A 19,522-nucleotide genomic window follows, 5' to 3' on the forward strand; every position below is an offset into this window, starting at 1 on the left:
CCCCTGTGCCACGCACCCTTCGCTTTCGCATCGGGTTGGGTCGCAGCTCTCCCTTTTGACGCAAGGCAGAATGCCGAGCTTGACGTCTGGCACCCCGGGAAGGCGGAAAGAGCCACTTGGGAAGGAGAGGCTATAAGAGACGCTTCACTTCCCCTGTGAGGACTGCCGCGGCACGCCCGACTGGAAGCGATACGCCCCAGTGCGAGCCTCCGTGCCTTACGGCGCGCCGGCAACGGGCGGGCCCGCGCCGAAACGCGCCGTCAAACGACTGACCTCACGCCAGGTGTTTCATTGTGATCCGTCTATCACCTCGAAAGAGAGTGTCCGCACGTTCCAACATCACAGAAATCATAGCTGTGGGCGACCGGCTGGCGCGGGGGCTGTGGGACCAGTTTGCGCGACTTTGTTACGAGGATGACAGCTGACACGCCCAACGACTTACCGCGCTGTCGTTCACCTCCTGGTCGTCGTAGACATTCAGCAAGCACCTATGAATACCTGTGGTGCTCTCTGTTTGTAAGACACCTACGTTACGTACGTCACTTTGAGGGCTACATGTAGTGCCACGCCTATCAGTACTTCATTGAACTATACTGACTGAAGGGGGAATATTTCACGATGTCTCACAACGAATTCCATGTTTCTTGAATCGAAGTTAACCGAGAAACAGAATGTGTTCCATAAGTTACTAAGCACCTCTCGAACGTCTGGAGAAATCAAAGATAAAAAAGTTTATATTTATTCTGGCATCTAAGTACGAGAAATGGTTATCTAAATCGTTAAACCAGTTTTGATAACTGTTTCGTCATGTAAGGGAGGTACAGTAGACAGTAGACGAACACAGAGTAGGGGAAGATCGTGCAGTAGAAATAAAAGCAGAGTAAAAGTGGATAAAACGATTAGCTATTATCATTTTAAATTTTTCACAGTGAAAAAATGTGTTCTGCTCTGGTAGTGGTGAAATACTGAAAATTACGAAGGGTAGTACCAACATCAACAGACCAATATCGGCTGTTTGTTACAGATCTAAATGGTGAAAGATATTTTCTGATTGACAGCGTAGAAAAGAGATAGGAATACATAAATCAAATCATTGAGGACATGGCAGCATGTTTTCCTCTGAGATGGATAGATTGACACATAAGAGAAATTCATGACGGGCCGCATAAAATTAGACAGAATACTGATGATTCAAAAAAAATGTGTTGCTGATTCTTCTGATATACAAGTTTCAAAAGGCAACAGATTTAAAATCTCCAGCCTTTACGCCGAAAATGGATCAAAGACAAAAACGTGGGCTAAGTTATTAATCATAGATTTAGGCCTCAAACGTGATCTTGGAAGGCCATTCATATTGGCAGGCGCATAAAGAAGCATAGTGGGGGCTGATGTCCTTCGTCATCATCGTTTTCTGGTTGATCTCAAAAATAAAAGTTTGGAAGATAGGCCCGCCCTCACCAAATAGAAAGATGTAGCAGAGGTAGCCATTGTGAATTCGTAAGACTCTGTAAGCTCATTCTATGCTACAGTGAGCTCAGTACATGTAACATGTCAGTTTTCCAGACTTTTGGAGATATTTCGTGCACGATGGTACCAAATTCTAAGTGCACTGTTATATCTCTGTATCAACGGGTCTACCAGTAGATATAAAGCTGTTAGACGGGATCCACATCAATTGAAAAATGGTGAAAAGGCAATTCAGTTGCTGTTATGTATTGGTACTACACGTCCATTACAAACACAATGGGCTAATCCACTACACCTTGTTGCGAAGCCAAATAGTCAGTGCCGAATTTCTGGAGATTATCCCCGTCTGAACTACAGGACTCTCTTAGAGCGATATTCGGATCCACGACTTGACACAAATTTAGTGCTTCAAAATAAAAATATCTTCTCCACAATTGACCTACTAAAAGACTGTTACTAGATACCATTAGCCGAACAAAAAACAAAGTAAAATCCACTGTTATTATGATTTTTGACCTTTATGAATTTAATTACAGTCCTTCGGACTTCATAATGCACTTAGCACGTACCAGAAGTTTGCAAATGAAGTTGCAACAGAACTAAATTTGTATTTCCTGTATTTGGATGACGTTAACAGCGTATGAGTCTCCAGAACAATATGTCGAGCATCTACATTTACTCTTTAAACAGATGAATAATTATGTCCTCGTAATGAATATTGGAAAGTTTTTGGTGTACGATAGCTAACATTATAAGAACATTTAATTACACCTGCAGAAACAAAGACAGATCCAAAAAAGTTTCGGCGTAACGAAATGCAAACGACCCGAAACAGTTCGTGAACTTAAAGCGTTCTTAGGTGCCATCATTCTATATCGTCGGGTTTTGTAACGTACTGCAAAAATCAAGCTTCGCTGTATTATTACCCAGAAACTACGACTAAAAGTGACCGAACACGAATTAACTGGACAGAAGAAGCAATTGCTCAGTTCTAAAAATGCAAATAGCTCGCAACTTCTTCGCTTTGGACATTTATTCGCTTCTGCAATAAACTTGCATACTTTGTGGAAGCATCAGATTTGACGGCAAGTGCTGCTCTCCAGTAGTGGCGAGATATACAGTGGAAGCCGATTGGAGTATTTCTTTTCTTTTTCTCAAAGTTCACAACGCCACAGAATAAGTATTCCACATACGAAGTGCACCTTCTTAGTATATACATGGCTCTCAAACATATCTGTTAGAGGGAAGAGGCTTCATTATTTGTACCTCCCATGTCAATCCAACTACGGTATCTCCACTATATTTCATTTTACACTGATCTCCGATATATATCTGATAAAAAAAGTGTTGTTTCTGAGAGCTTATCAAGGTTTGAAGAATTAGTTCCAATTAACTGTGTAGATATAGGTCAAGCACAAGAAGATGACGAAGAGCTCCGTTAGCACTGTTCGTCCTCATACATCACTAACATTTAAATATCATTTGACACATGGAAGAAAGCAACTGTTGTGTGATGTGACACTAATTATTCGCCCTCATATTTGAGACGCACTTAAATATCCTATTTTCCAACAGTATAATAATTTCCTTCACCCAGGCGTTAAGACGACTGTTTTGGCGTGCATACTGTAAGACCTTCGGTACACACACCATCAGATTATTTGACTTGTCGCTCTAACGAAGTAGGCGAGTGTCAGCAATATGTCTCGTGGTCTTATCGTGGCGTGTTTATCTTCTCCCATTAGGTCAGACGATAGAAATGCCACTTGCACGCTTAGAGTAGCAGATTGACGGTGACCAATTTTAAACAGAACTTGATTAATTTTCAAACACATTTATTAAAATAATAAAAAATATAGACATTACGTAACTTGATTCTGGATGCTGTTTACAATTGACAATCTGAAGTTCCTTTGATCTTGGTACGTTAATCTTATTCTCACATATTTCTGATACTTGACAAAGTGTCTATTCATTTATCATCATCGCTATGTACAGGAATATGGTAATCTTATTGGGTGCAGACCGAAACTTGACTATAGACTGGTACAGACAAATGCAGACTGGTATAGACTGGTGCAGACAAATGTAGACTGACTAATCGGAGGTCTGTACACTCGTTGTAATACCTCGCGCGTTCAGGTATCACTACGCGAGTGTGATCCGCGAGGAGAAAAGGTTCTACGTTAGCAGCAATCTCATGGGCTGCGTTACATATTAATACGCGGATCGGCGAAAGCAGAATTTGGTCCGTCTCTAAGACAGCGCCATCTCGTAGTGCGGAGACGGACGAGCGCAGCGCCTGCGCTGTTGTGCTTAGTGGGGCGCGCTCTAGTGGGAAAGTTGTGTACGCGCTGACTACGCGGAACTATGTATACAACAACTGTAAACATGATCTCATGAAGGTTTACCTCTATCGTATAAAAGAAGATGTCCGAAATTAGGACAAAAGATGTACTGCTTGTCAGAGAAAATGTTCGAGGGCCATTACAACACTCTTCCTAGTAATGATGAACGCTTCGAAATAGTTCACTTTGACTAGACAGGACATTGTCTTTTTCTGATGAAACGGTCTTCGATAGACTTACAAACTGGATAGTGGTAGTATCTTTTCGTGACATAAAGCAGAAACAGTAGCACGAGGATTTTTCAAACGCCACACCAAACAGTGACCGACCGTGAGTGACAGTTTAGTTCTGAGGTATACAAACTACACCTTATCGTCCTCAGTGACATGGAAAAATTGAAGGATTTCATCGGTCACTTACTGCAGCCATCTGTGCAAATGCCACTCTTAAATGTACTCCATTTACTGATGAATGAGAATGATCAGCAGTCTGAAGACACTCCAGTTGAACCGTCAGCTCAGGACTAACAAACAAACACTACTGAGTGAAAGAAAGTGAAATTCGATCTCCATCAAAATTAGCTGATGTTCTGCACTGACTGTGGTACTAAAGGAGTTGATATGTGAACATGACAATTAACTATCTCCTGCCTCTGTGTTTTAGTAGAATGTTTGCCCTGGTAATGCTGACGTGATAGCGTTACTAGTATTTGAAGTTTAATAAAGGAATGTTTGTTACTCAATAATCGTTGTTGTTAAGTTTCATTGAGTGTGAGATAAGAAAATAAAATAAATGGGAAAATCGAAGTGGGACTAAATGCAGAAAGTGAAAGTAGTATGCAACAATCTCACTGTAATTTTATTTGATGATTATGTGCAATGTATTGAATCGAATGACCAGGTTACTCGTCAAAGTCTTCAATTTTGTAAGTATGATGATGGTTGTATGAGTTCTACCAGATGTCAAAATATAATCTGAAAAATTAAAAAATATGAAACAACAATAAGTAAAGAAGGGAACAGAAGTTGTTACGTGACACTAGCTGATCAATACGAAGATCAAAACACACTACTGACCATTAAAATTGCTACACCACAGACCCGAAATTTAACCGACAGAAGAAGATGCTTGATATGCAAATGATTAGCTTTTCAGAGCATTCACACAAGGTTGGCGCCGGTGGCGACACCTAAAACGTGCTGACATGAGGAAAGTTTCCAACCGATTCCACATACACAAACAGCATTTGACCGGCGTTGCCTAGTGAAACGTTGTTCTGATGCCTCGTGTATGGAGGAGAAAAGCATATCATCACGTTTCCGACTTCGATGAAGGTCGGATTGTGGCCTATCGCGATTGCGGTTTATCGTATCACGACATTGCTGCTCGCGTTGGCCAACATTCAATGACTGTTAGCAGAATATGGAATCGGTGGATTCAGGAGGGTGATACGGAACGGCGTACTGGATCCCAACGGCCTCGTATCACTAGCAGTCGAGATGGGAGGCATCTTATCCGCATGGCTGTAACGGATCGCGCAGCCACGTCTCGATCCCTGAGTAAACAGATGGGGACGTTTGCAAGACAACAACCACCTGCACGAACAGTTCGACGACGTTTGCAGCAGCATGGACTATCAGCTCGGAGACCATGGCTGCGGTTACCCTTGACGCTGCATCACAGACAGGAGCGTCTGCGATGGTGTACTCAACGACGAACCTGGATGCACGAATGGCAAAACGACATTTTTTCGGATGAATCAGGTTCGGTTTACAGCATCATGATGGTCACATCCGTGTATGGCGACATCGCATTGAACGCACATTGGAAGCGTGTATTCGTCATCGTCACACTGGCGTATCAACCGGCGTGATGGTATGGCGCGCCATTCGTTACACGTCTGTGTCACCTCTTGTTCGCATTGACGGCACTTTGAACAGTGGATGTTACATTTTATATGTGTTACGACCCGTGGCTCTACCCTTCATTCGATCGATGTGAAACCCTACATTTGATCAGGATAATGCACGACCGCATGTTGAAGGTACTGTACAGGCGTTTCTGTATACAGAACATGTTCGACTGCTGCCCTGGCCAGCACATTCTCCAGATCTCTCACCAATTGGAAACGTCTGGTCAATGGTGGCCGAGCAACTGGCTCGTCACAATACGCCAGTCACTACGCTTGATGAACTGTGGTATCGTGTTGAAGCTGCATGGGCAGCTGTACCTGTACACACCATCCAGGCTCTGATTTCTCAGGATCTATGCACACAAATTGCGTGAAAATGTAATCACATGTCAGTTCTAGTATTATATATTTGTCCAATGAATACCCGTTTACCATCTGCATTTCTTCTTGGTGCAGCAATTTTAATGGCCAGTAGTGTAATAAAGGAACGGTTGTTAATAATCGTTGTAGTCAAGTTTCTTTGAGTGTGAGATTAAAAAATAAAATAAATGAGAAAGTCCAAGTGAAAGTGAATGCAGAACGTAAAAGTAGTATGCAACTATCTTACTGTAATTTTATGTTGACGAATGTGTGCAATGTATTATGTTCGAGTAGAATTACATTTCTGGCGACTAGAAATCTACTCTGTAGGAATCAGCATGGCTTTCGAAAAAGACGATCATGTGAATCCCAGATCGCGCTATTCGTCCACGAGACTCAAGAAAGCCATAGACACGGGTTCCCAGGTAGATGACGTGTTTCCTGACTTCCGCAAGCCGTTTGACACAGTTCTCCACAGTCGTTTAATGAACAAAGTAAGAGAATATGGACTATCAGACCAATTGTGTGATTGGATTGAAGATAACAGAAAGCAGCATGTCATTCTCAATGGAGAGAAGTCTTCCGAAGTAAGAGTGATTTCAGGTGTACCGCAGGGGAGTGTCGTAGGACCGTTGCTACTCACAGTATGTATAAATCACCTTGTGGATAACATCGAAAGTTCACTGAGTCTTTTTGCGAATGATGCTGTAGTATATCGAGAGGTTGTAAAAATCGAGAGCTGTACTGAAATGCAGGAGGGTCTGCAACGAATTGACGCATGGCGTAGGGAATGGCAATGAATCTCAATTTAGACAAGTGTAATGTGCTGCGAATACATAGAAAGAAATATCATTTAGCTACAATATAGCTGGTCAGCAACTGGAAGCAGTTAATTCCATAAATTCTCCGGGAATAGGCATTAGGAGTAATTTAAAATGGAATGACTATATAAAATTAATCGTCGTTAAAGCAGATGCCACACTGAGATTCATTGGAAGAATCCTACGTAAATGCAGTCCAAAAACAAAGGAAGTAGGCTAAAGTACACTTGTTCGCCCACTGCTTGAAAACTGCTCACCAGTCTGGGATCCGTACCAGATACGGACGATAGAAGAGATAGGGATCCAACGGACAGCAGCGCGATTCGTTACAGGATCATTTAGTAATCACGAAAGCGTTACGGAGATGATAGATAAACTCCAGTGGAAGACTCTGCAAGAGAGACGCTCAGTAGCTCGGTACAGGTTTTTTTGAAGTTTCGAGAACATACCTTCCCGAGGAATCAAGTAGTATATTCCTCCCTCCTACGTATATCTCGCGAAGGGACCACGAGGATAAAATCAGAGAGATTAGAGCCCACACAGAGGCATACCGACAATCTTTCTTTCCACGAACAATACGAGAATGGAATAGAAGGGAGAACCGATAGAGGTTCTCAGAGTACCCTCCGCCACACACCGTCAGGTTGCTTGCGGAGTATGGATGTAGATGTAGATATAATGAATCCAATGACCAAGTTCTCGTCAAGTGTTCAATCTTATAAGTATGATGATGGTTGTATGAGTTCTACCAGATGCAAAAATAAAAATTGAAAAATTAAAGAATATGAAACAACAATAAGGAGAGGAACGGAAGTTGTTACGTGACCCTAGCTGATCAATACGAAGATCAAAATAATTATATAAATAAAAACAGCATCGATATGAAAGACCTACTTAAAATGGATTAGTCAATTATTCAGTGCCTTCCAAGTTACTGTTAGTGTTCGGAGGGTGCAGGTAGACCTGGAGTGCTGTAGCTACGCCCCGCGAGCAGGGTACTGTGAATATCTACTGTTATCTGAGGGCGTCGCCCCACGGTATCAGAGCTGCCCCAGATATCGCCAAACTAGGCAGCTCCATCTCCGAACAGTTCTGTTGCCTTTTTTATCTTCCTGTTGGTGTTTCTGTCATATCTGGTTGATAAAACCGCTATCAGAAACACAGTCCCTTTTTGCTCGCATTCCACGGGCAACGAACAGTAAATTGGATGTCAGAGGATCTTTGCGAGAGCTGTACGCGCTAACTGCCGTTACACTGTTTTGCTCCTCCAATTACGTTAGGTCTCCCTATCTGGACTCTGTAGTCTGATCGCTGAAAGGTTTCTTTTCTCTTTTGTTTTAGCTTTATGAGTTTCGTAGCTGTGTCTGTTCCGGAGTTCGTCGTAGACGTGAAAAAATGTTTCGAGAGTGGACACGTTTTGTTCTTTCAAAAGTTCGGCAGTTCTCCCTTCCTGAAACGTATATGTCCATTTCTCTGAAACTGCCATAATGTCTGCCTCTATCCTTTACGTGTACTCTCCCGAACTGTTGTCGGATGCAGACACTATTATGATTTCCTTCTGTAAAACATGCTCCTAAAGCAGAGTTATTACTTGGATAGGAGTGTTCTGTAAATCCCATACTGAATGTGCTACTTATCTGGCGCATACGTTTGATTTGACTGATGTGGCACAAAACCTTAAAAATTCAGGTGGTTTTGTGCTTGTTTTCTTTCTTTTTAATTACTGGTGTTTTAGTGTTTTAATGTGGTGATTTTTTAAAATACTTTTAGATGCAAGATTTATATAAAAATATTTACCTTTCTCAAAAAATATGAGAACTATTCGGAAAGTAAGGTCCGATTAACTGGGAAATCGGACCCACCGTTACAATCAAAAACTTTTTATTTGCAACAGTTAGCTACACTCTTCAGTTACTTCTGTACATAGTCGCCGCTCCGACTTAGATACTTGTCTTAGCGTTGTACCAACTTTCCATCACCGTCGTGATAGCCGCTTGTGCCTCCCACCAATTCCCTAGGCTGGTCTTCAGCTCAAAATGTTGTCTACATAGCCAGTAGTTCACGTGAGCAGAGATGAAACTCACGAGGAACCAATTACAGGCTCTATTGTGGGTGACCAACCACTTCCCATCGAAATCCCTACAGGAGCATCTTCATTGCACCTGCAGACTGCGGCCGACAATTGTCACGAGGAAGGAAACGTATGCCAGTTACGTTATGTGGGCTGTATGACATCAGGCGAAATATCTCACCAGACCCTCATACTACGCGGGAGGCTCTGCTTTCTAGTCAGAAAAAGAGTGGCGTGACGCTGTCGACGGCATACTGGGGACTCTGCCCAACACATCTCTGCAAAGTTGTCTCTGTCCTTTCCATTTCGCACCAGATCGGACCTTACTTTCCGAAGAGCCCTCGTAAATTGTACACTTTGTGCACTACAATAAACAGTAAAATGATCATCCAATAATTATCATGTCAAAATAACAATAACAACATACATTTATACAGTGGAATACAAAGAACCAAACATATATGTGTATTCTGGTGGTCACTAACTGCTACGCACTGCTACACTGACTTGCTGACATTTTCGTAGCGATGCCCAGCAGTTGGCAGCACTTGCTCATGATGAAAAAGTTGGACATACGCATATACACTCCTGGAAATTCAAATAAGAACACCGTGAATTCATTGTCCCAGGAAGGGGAAACTTTATTGACACATTCCTGGGGTCAGATACATCACATGATCACACTAACAGAACCACAGGCACATACAGGCAACAGAGCATGCACAATGTCGGCACTAGTACAGTGTATATCCACCTTTCGCAGCAATGCAGGCTGCTATTCTCCCATGGAGACGATCGTAGAGATGCTGGATGTAGTCCTGTGGAACGGCTTGCCATGCCATTTCTACCTGGCGCCTCAGTTGGACCAGCGTTCGTGCTGGACGTGCAGACCGCGTGAGACGACGCTTCATCCAGTCCCAAACATGCTCAATGGGGGACAGATCCGGAGATCTTGCTGGCCAGGGTAGTTGACTTACACCTTCTAGAGCACGTTGGGTGGCACGGGATACATGCGGACGTGCATTGTCCTGTTGGAACAGCAAGTTCCCTTGCCGGTCTAGGAATGGTAGAACGATGGGTTCGATGACGGTTTGGATGTACCGTGCACTATTCAGTGTCCCCTCGACGATCACCAGTGGTGTACGGCCAGTGTAGGAGATCGCTCCCCACACCATGATGCCGGGTGTTGGCCCTGTGTGCCTCGGTCGTATGCAGTCCTGATTGTGGCGCTCACCTGCACGGCGCCAAACACGCATTCGACCATCATTGGCACCAAGGCAGAAGCGACTCTCATCGCTGAAGACGACACGTCTCCATTCGTCCCTCCATTCACGCCTGTCGCGACACCACTGGAGGCGGGCTGCACGATGTTGGGGCGTGAGCGGAAGACGGCCTAACGGTGTGCGGGACCGTAGCCCAGCTTCATGGAGACGGTTGCGAATGGTCCTCGCCGATACCCCAGGAGCAACAGTGTCCCTAATTTGCTGGGAAGTGGCGGTGCGGTCCCCTACGGCAGTGCGTAGGATCCTACGGTCTTGGCGTGCATCCGTGCGTCGCTGCGGTCCGGTCCCAGGTCGACGGGCACGTGCACCTTCCGCCGACCACTGGCGACAACATCGATGTACTGTGGAGACCTCACGCCCCACGTGTTGAGCAATTCGGCGGTACGTCCACCCGGCCTCCCGCATGCCCACTATACGCCCTCGCTCAAAGTCCGTCAACTGCACATACGGTTCACGTCCACGCTGTCGCGGCATGCTACCAGTGTTAAAGACTGCGATGGAGCTCCGTATGCCACGGCAAACTGGCTGACACTGACGGCGGCGGTGCACAAATGCTGCGCAGCTAGCGCCATTCGACGGCCAACACCGCGGTTCCTGGTGTGTCCACTGTGCCGTGCGTGTGATCATTGCTTGTACAGCCCTCTCGCAGTGTCCGGAGCAAGTATGGTGTCAATGTGTTCTCTTTTCCATTTCCAGGAGTGTATGTAGCCCATGTTTCCGCCGAGAAAAAATACTTCTGTTTCAGCTAAGGCACAGTAAAAACTGAGGTAGGCAATTGTTGCCAGGGGCTCTGAAAGGGTTAAAACACAGCCATGATGTAAGTTACCAAATAAAGAGGGCCGATGCGAACAATCGATGCTAAATAAGTATTTTTGCTACGCCGTGATATGAACTACGCTGTCTGACAAAAAAAAAAAAAAAAAAAAAAAAAAAAGTGAAGCAACCACAACGTGATGAGGAAATGAAATGAAACTTCACGGATTACAAGAACGAGACAAAGTTACAAAGAACGTGACAGCACGACTCCACTTACAAGGGAACCTCCCCGTCGCACCCCCCCTCAGGTTTAGTTATAAGTTGGCATAGTGGATAGGCCTTGAAAAACGGAACCCAGATCAATCGCGAAAACAGGAAGAATTTGTGTGGAACTATGCAAAAAATAAGCAAAATATACAAACTGAGTAGTCCATACGCAAGATAAGCAACATCAAGGACAGTGCGAGATCAGGAGCGCCGTGGTCTCGTGGTTAGCGTGAGCGGCTGCCGAACGAGTGGTCCTTGGTTCCAGTCCTCCCTCGAGTGAAAAGTTTATTTTCTTTATTTTCGCAAAGTTATGATCTGTCCGTTCGTTCATTGACCTCTCTATTCACTGTAATAAGTTTAGTGTCTGTGTTTTGCGACCGCACCGCAAAACCGTGCGATTAGTAGACGAAAGGACGTGCCTCTCCAATGGGAACCGAAAACATTTGAGCGCAAAGTCATAGGTCAACCGATTCCTCCACAGGAAAACACGTCTGATATATTCTATACGACACTGGTGACGGCATGTGCGTCACATGACAGGAATATGTTGTTGACCCACGTAACTTGTACACTTGGCGAATGGGTAAAAATATTCTTCTACCTTGCCCGATTTAGGTTTTCTTGTGGATATGATAATCACTCCCAAAAAAGTGATGAAAACATAACGGACGGGAAGGTAATATTTGTCTGAAAATAAAAAATTAAACTTTCCACTCGAGGGAAGACTTCAAACCAAGGACCTCTCGTTCCGCAGCCGCTCACGCTAACCACGGGCCCACGGCGCTCCTTGGCTCACACTATCCTTGATGTTGCCTATCTTGCGCATGGACTACTCAGTTTGTATATTTCGCTTATTTTTTTTATAGTTCCGCACAACTTCTTCCTGTTTTCTCGATTGATCTGTGTTCAGTTTTTCAAGGCCTATCCACTGTGCCAACTTATGACTAAATCTGAGGGGGGTGCGGTGGGGAGGTTCCCTTGTTAGAAGGAAGACGCTGCATTCCATGTGGTCTGGACGCAGGTACCGACTCGGTTGAGAAGAGTGTGATCAAGCCTTTGCATTAGCTCTTAAGGCGAGCTGGCCAACAGTCTTTGTAAATGCTCCTTGATGGTCGTCTCGTGGACACTGGCACTGAGACGGAGCTGATGTCGAAAGTGGCCTCAGGTAAATTCTATTGCATCTGGGAACCCGGTTGCCATGGGAGTACCTCGACATTACGCAGCTAGTTGATGACACAGGTACCACGTGTATGACAGCATTGTCGAGTTGAAAAATGTTATACAATTGAAGGAGACCAAATTTTTTCCAGACATGCATGACATGATGTCTGCGGTAGTAGACCTATTTAATTCCACCTATTATGTATAACACACGGACAAAAATTATCACATCTTACATTTTATTTGTTTTTAATTTATACAATTTTTTCCTGATAAAAATGTAATTTTTTCTATAATTTAGTTGATTCTGCAATAAAGCTTAGGTCTACTACATAAGTATGAGCAGTTGGAAGTTACAAAAAATTAGAGCAATGCTTTATAAATTTTAGGAAATATTTGTGAAAAATTCTGAAAAATACAACTTGCAAGAAATTGCAAATGAAGATATGATTCGAATTACACTGTGCCTCAGAGCATTCGTGAAGCATAGTCTTTATCCTGCAGCATTTCTTCATCTTCAAGCTTTCTCTTGGCATTCCTTGTAGCACTTCTTGCATCTTTGGTAACTTGAAGAAGGAATCTTTCAACTTCTTCACAACAGGCTCAGGAAGAGAATGCTTATGATGGTATATTTCATCACTTTCTTTTGCTTTTCGGTAACCAGACCAAGAATCTGCTCCTCTAGGGAAAAGTCCATGAACAGGGTGGTCATCTGTCGACAACTTGTGAAAGTAGGTGGCCCATACAGCTATTTCTCATTGTTGTAACGTCATTCAGAGGTGCAGTTCGTCTAATGGCCAGTCCATATTAACTCTCAAGAAGGTCTATTTCAGTTTTTGTCAGTCTGCCTTGGCCAGACAGAGATTTTAAAAGTTAACCTGTTGGACTGACTATATAAAATGATTGAGAAAGTATGCAAAATTTAGCTTACTAACAACAATTATTTTCCCAAAACAAAGACAAACATAAATTATGCAAAACAACTTTTGATTGTAAACCGTAAACAATTAACAGCTGGTTTCTACATCTACATCTACATCCATACTCCGCAAGCCACCTGACGGTGTGTGGCGGTGGGTACCTTGAGGTAACATTTGAGGACACAACTGTCCATAATTACCTTTGAGCGGTCAAAATTCTCTGTCACTGCCAATTGCGTCCCTCAGTCGTATCCTATGGATCCCCACACCATGGCACCATGAATGACATCTTTCATCAGCTCCAAAATATTGAAAGAATGCAATCTATCCCTTGGTCGTATCTAAGTGTTGGACGATAATTCCCTAGTCTGCAGATGGTAGTGTCCGATCATTGATCGGAACCGCGCTGATGCTACGGTCGCAGTTTCGAATCCTGCCTCGGGCACGGATGTGTGTGATGTCCTCAGGTTTACGCAGTTCTAAGTCTAGGGGACTGATGACCTTAGATGTTAAGTCCCATAGTACGTGGAGCCATTTGAACCATTTGAATCGACCATTGATACGGGATGGCACAGAATGTTGTAAGTAGTCCATTACATTTTCTCGGATGGTGGGCATTGATACGAAGGAGCTACGATGTGCATGGTGTACAAATGGTGAATGTGCCGGTGCTCCCGTTCCCATGTATTCGGGCCAATGCCATATTCGGGAGCCCCACTTTACTGGTTACAGCACTATTCGACCAGCCGACCAAACGAAAACCAACAACGATGCCCCTTTGAGACTCTCTGAGATGCTGATTACGCTGTGCCGTAATCGTACGCGAGATCATCGCTTACTTCACAGTGATCACTGTCTTCAATGTCCCTTCACTTGAACACATTAATTTACTAGTTATTGCTCCTTTATCTGCTCATATCACAAACCATTTCCATTCCTCATTTTACAGTTTATTGCTTACACATTGTGCTGTTCATTTTACCGCATATATTACATCTAATTTATAAATAATGTACTCAAACTTGATGTATTTGTTTTCTTAACTCCTCATCTCGAGTAATTTCATATATGTCAAACTGTTTATGCCAAACGATATATAAATAGATACATGCTACTGGACGTTGTAAGATTACGAACAATACTAATCCAATTCGTGACCTTTTGTCCTGTCAATGGGATTGTGGTTATAATCATTTCCTTGGCCGCCGATGGTGTGTATATGGATGAATTGAAATCTAACTTTGTTGTTTTGTCAGGCGATATGTATAGGCTAGACAGGTGGAACGGTTGGTAGACGATACGGCTTGAAGAACACTCGCACTCAGTCAATTACTGTGGAGTTTTGTTCTTACACCGTTAACAAATGAGATATTTTTGTATAGCAAAGGAAAAAAGCAACTCAAGTTTTCTCCTAAAACATATACTTTATTAATGGAATTCCATATACCTATAAGTTAACTACTCTTACAGAGTATGCTTGAATGTTTACTGTGGGATTTTCGGAAAGAGTACACGGCATATATCACTGATGATAATGACTACCAAACGTGCTCGCGGAAAACGTTATCCCAGGTAATCAGAAGGAGAGGAGCATGTTCTGTAGGTAAACGAATCTCACTGCAGTGGTTTAATGAACAGTTTTTGGACCTCTAGGAGAAACAAAATACGGAGTAATCAAATCACGAATGTAGTGGCAAAAGACTGACTTGTGAAATTCATGTACATTGTCTGTGTAAATAATGTACTTGTGCAACAACTACGTCACTGGCGCACAATTAATTTATATCAATAACAACGAAGCTGAGGTTAACGCTACTGTTCATATTGCAGGTAATTACTGTTGCTCATCTCTTACAAATGAATTTTATTTCGCATCTATCCAAAAATCTTCTGTATGATTGTTTCAAGAAAGTTCTGCGGTCTAGAACGGAAGTAGTTATAATAGTAATGCCTTAAGTGACTTTGATTTGAGTGAGCTAGTGTGTTCCATTTAGAAAGTGTCTCAAATTAGGCACTTATTTGTGTTTGGTATAAGATTTGAGGACTTTCTCCAAAAGAAAATTCTTCGAGAAAAGTTTTTGTATGTCAGGTGCCTCTGATAGGAGTATTTAGTCACATTTTCTGTAGCGCTCCTGCAAACAGTTGAAATCTGAACTACCTATGTATAGATGGAGTGTGGGCAAAGAAGCAGTGCTCACACCATGTTTCATGCTGCGGCCAGCATCTACCGAAAATGTGGATTCCATGTCGCCATAAACAAAATATTTTTGGAAGTCTAATTCTCTGTGCCAATCGATTCAATGATCCAGAATTAGTCTAGCGCGATTTTTCCTCTAACGGCGTGTGATAACATCGATAGCGAAACCTGAAAAATAATCAGTCGTATTCTATTTGCTCGTGTAAATTCCGTGTCCTGCGGAAACATGCTTTGTACTGTTCAAACACACCTGACCTCTACCTTTGCTTTCACCTCTGTCCTCTGTAACAGAAGAGACACATCAAACACCGCTCTTACAGCATGTGAAACAATCTCGCCATCCAGCTCCCAACCCAGAATAAACGAATCAAAGCCGAGAACACACAGTTTCCTTATTAATGCTGTTTCTAACAATCTACAGTACATTTTCTCAATTATCTTCATTGAAGCACTATTCGTATCTTATAATCTACTATTTCACCCTAAAATGTGTAGTGCGCGAATCGTTCTGCATTGGAGAAAACCAACACCAGTGGAACAGTGTTATCTGTACGCAACATTTAAGAGATGTTGTGAGATGTCGTTGCTCATGGATACTCGTGAACAAGTACGTTTCAAACGCTATGTCTCCTGACCAGCTCACAAAACAACGTTTGTGCGAAGCAACAGTGACTCCTGTCCACTGTACTTCTGCCTTTAAAGCAATTTAATATTCTAGTGGTTTAAAAAAATTGTTCTTTCTTTGTGGCCTGGCAGGACACTGACTCCCTCTGCCTAATGATCTTGAAATTAGAGCACTTTTATCCTTTAGAAAATAAATAAGATAGACAGTACAGCATCTGGTGGACCCTGGTGAACGTTCATTGTGGCTAGCCCAAGGCATACACATATCAATTGATTCAAGGTATATGTGCAATGAACAGTCGAAGACACATGTTGTGGGTCATTCAAGGCATATACACAGTGAAAGAAACAAGGCTTATATGTGCTGGAATATCCAAGGCACATGCATGGTGGACCACCCAAGTTATACCCAAAGTAGTGTGGTGGCACATCCAAAGCTAATGTGTCATGCGCTGACAAAGGTATATGTATCACCATACATATCTCTTTGTGGTACATCTAAGAGACACGTGTGGTGGGCCAAACAAGGTATCCAAGTCATAAGTGTGGTGAGCCACCTAAAGGATATGCATGGTAGGATGTCCAAGACATATACATGGAGACCACCCAAGATGTATGTGTGGTAGGATATTCAAGGTGATTGCATGGTGGGACAAACAAAGCACATGCATGGTGGGATGTTCAAGGCATAGCCGCTGATGGATGACCAAAATAAATGCGTGGTAGTGTGAGCATGGTGTAAATATGGTGTCAGTCCTAGATGTATGATTGGTGGGCTCCCCAAGACATATGTATGGTGGGTTGTTCAAGGCACTGATGAAGGTGTAAGAGGGTTCAGCACAAAGCAGACTTTGGCACACCAGGCTGCATAGATAGTTGTCCCTGCTGTGGTCAACACACCAGCCTCCTTCAGTACAGGATAGATCATGTGTGAGCAGCCGTTTTGCTCCTTAAAATCTTTTGTCAGCCTGCCTCCTTCTGCACCAACATTTTTCAGCGTAAACACAGCAGTAACCATTAGACTTCTTGTTAGTTGTGCGATCTATTCCATTACCTACTTCAGTAGATAGTGAGTATGTCACTGAACTGCTGCATCGTGTAATATATCCTAACTCATCAGAAGTATGGAGACAAGTATTACGTTCACAAAGGTTTCGCATTTGCTGCTGTCACCATGAGGTATTCCAATGGGTGTGGAGGAATAACAGCTGAGTTTTTCTCAAGAGCTGAAACCAGAGAAGTTGGTGATTTAGGACGCTGAGATCTGGAGCGAAGGCGACATTTTAACTAATCAGAAAAGTGTTCGGCACTCAAGGCTGGCCAGTCCACTTCAGAAAATTTCGTGTACCCAAATTATTGTCTCACTTACGCTTTCATGGGATCCAGCGTCATACTGAAACAAGTACTCATAATCTTCGTACTCTTTCTGTATTGTACACAGTAAACATTGCTGTGAAATATGTTCATATCTTTCTGCACTTAGTGCTTTCTTAAGAGCAATAAGGGAAACACGCAGAATCACGGAAAACGCTCCTTTAGTGTAACACCAGCTCCTTCATACTTCACTGTTCACACTGCACAGGTAACGATCTACAGGAATTCGCTAAAACTGTCTTTTGGATTATCTTAGAGTATAGCGTTACTTATCACGTCAAAATACTGGTTTCTAGAGGCGTTGCTCTTAACCTCACCTGAAGTGTAGCTTTTTGAGGAGCTACCTCATCGTTCTGTGCCATTCTTCTTATGTCTGCACACAGTCAATGCAATATAGCGAATATCGCGAAACTGACTCCTGTAGGTCAGCTCACCGTCTTCAGCTTATTTCACATAGAAATGTTGTGACTCGAATCTCTGGTAGGGATGTGACTCTGTTCACGGCATCTCCGTTTTAACAGCCAGTTCATACAGAGACGACGTGGGTGGGACACACCACTTCATGGTTCGCCTCCCGTCCGTTTGTCACCACTAGTAGCGCACCAAAGAGTCGCTGATGAATTACAGTCAGCAAGTCAGCATGGGTGCATGAACGAAGCTCTTGCTGTGGAGACCCTTACACAGCAATGTTCACTGAACGTTCATTGAGCAGACACTGTTGATAGCTCTTTCGTATACTTGGGCGGTCAGCTGTACGTTTATTCGCCTGTCACCCATAGCCCGAGATGCACCACATTTGTCACAGCGCCAATTACGAATAGCACCATTTTGCTGTGCACAGTATGCTGTAACCTCGGCTGCTCGTCAGCAATTTACAAAACTTAGCCGTTTCGGAAGTGCTTCCACCCTTAGCCCGAAAGCCTGTGATGATGCTATTTAGGACGTAGATAAATGGCTCCGTTTCCGCTTTACGACAACGACTGAATTCTTGTCCGCATCATCCCAACACACTTAGTACACCCTCCACTCATAGTACTGCTATCTGCGTCTGTGAGTCGTTATTGCACTTGACGTCTAAGATAGACAAGGGATACCTTAATGTGGCTGTTATGTGAATTACCATAACCCTTGTGCCGTAAGAAATGCTGCTCGCGCAGCCTCCAGTTCCACCATTAAGTGAATCGTCAGTCGCTTAATCGCCCCGTACTTTCTGCAATATTTCTGTGGACAACTTCTTTGTACATATTATTGTGTTGATATATTGCTCAACATATTATTGTTTTCACAGTCGTATTACTTGTCAGTAATATGCACACACTCATTCCAGCTTTACGCAGGACATCTAATTTGCCGTCGTGTATCCACCCTTGTCCCAGCTGCCATAACCAGACACTTGAATCTGCAACAACGCCTGACTGATCACTCGTAACTTGTTCATGAATACACTATTATACACAGTTCTACAGTTTGAATCCATATTCTCATGATAAATAAGCTATATTAATATATCCTGGATGTAACATAAGTGCACATACTTTTATATGTAGTACCTTCATATGAACAGATATAAGTGACAATCTAAATCTACATGTACATCCATACTCCGCAAGCCACCTGACGGTGTGTGGCGGAGGGTACCCTGAGTACTTCTATCGGTTCTCCCTTCTATTCCAGTCTCGTATTGTTCGTGGAAAGAAGGATTGTCGGTATGCTTCTGTGTGGGCTCTAATCTCTCTGATTTTATCCTCATGGCCTCTTCGCGAGATATACGTAGGAGGGAGCAATATACTGCTTGACGCTTCGGTGAAGGTATGTTCTTGAAACTTTAACAAAAGCCCGTACCGAGCTACTGAGCGTCTCTCCTGCAGAGTCTTCCACTGGAGTTTATCTATCATCTCCGTAACGATTTCGCGATTACTAAATGATCCTGTAACGAAGCGCGCTGCTCTCCGTTGGATCTT

Source organism: Schistocerca americana, chromosome 9 (genome assembly GCF_021461395.2).
Source record: "Schistocerca americana isolate TAMUIC-IGC-003095 chromosome 9, iqSchAmer2.1, whole genome shotgun sequence".
NCBI classification, from domain to species: Eukaryota; Metazoa; Arthropoda; class Insecta; order Orthoptera; family Acrididae; genus Schistocerca; species Schistocerca americana.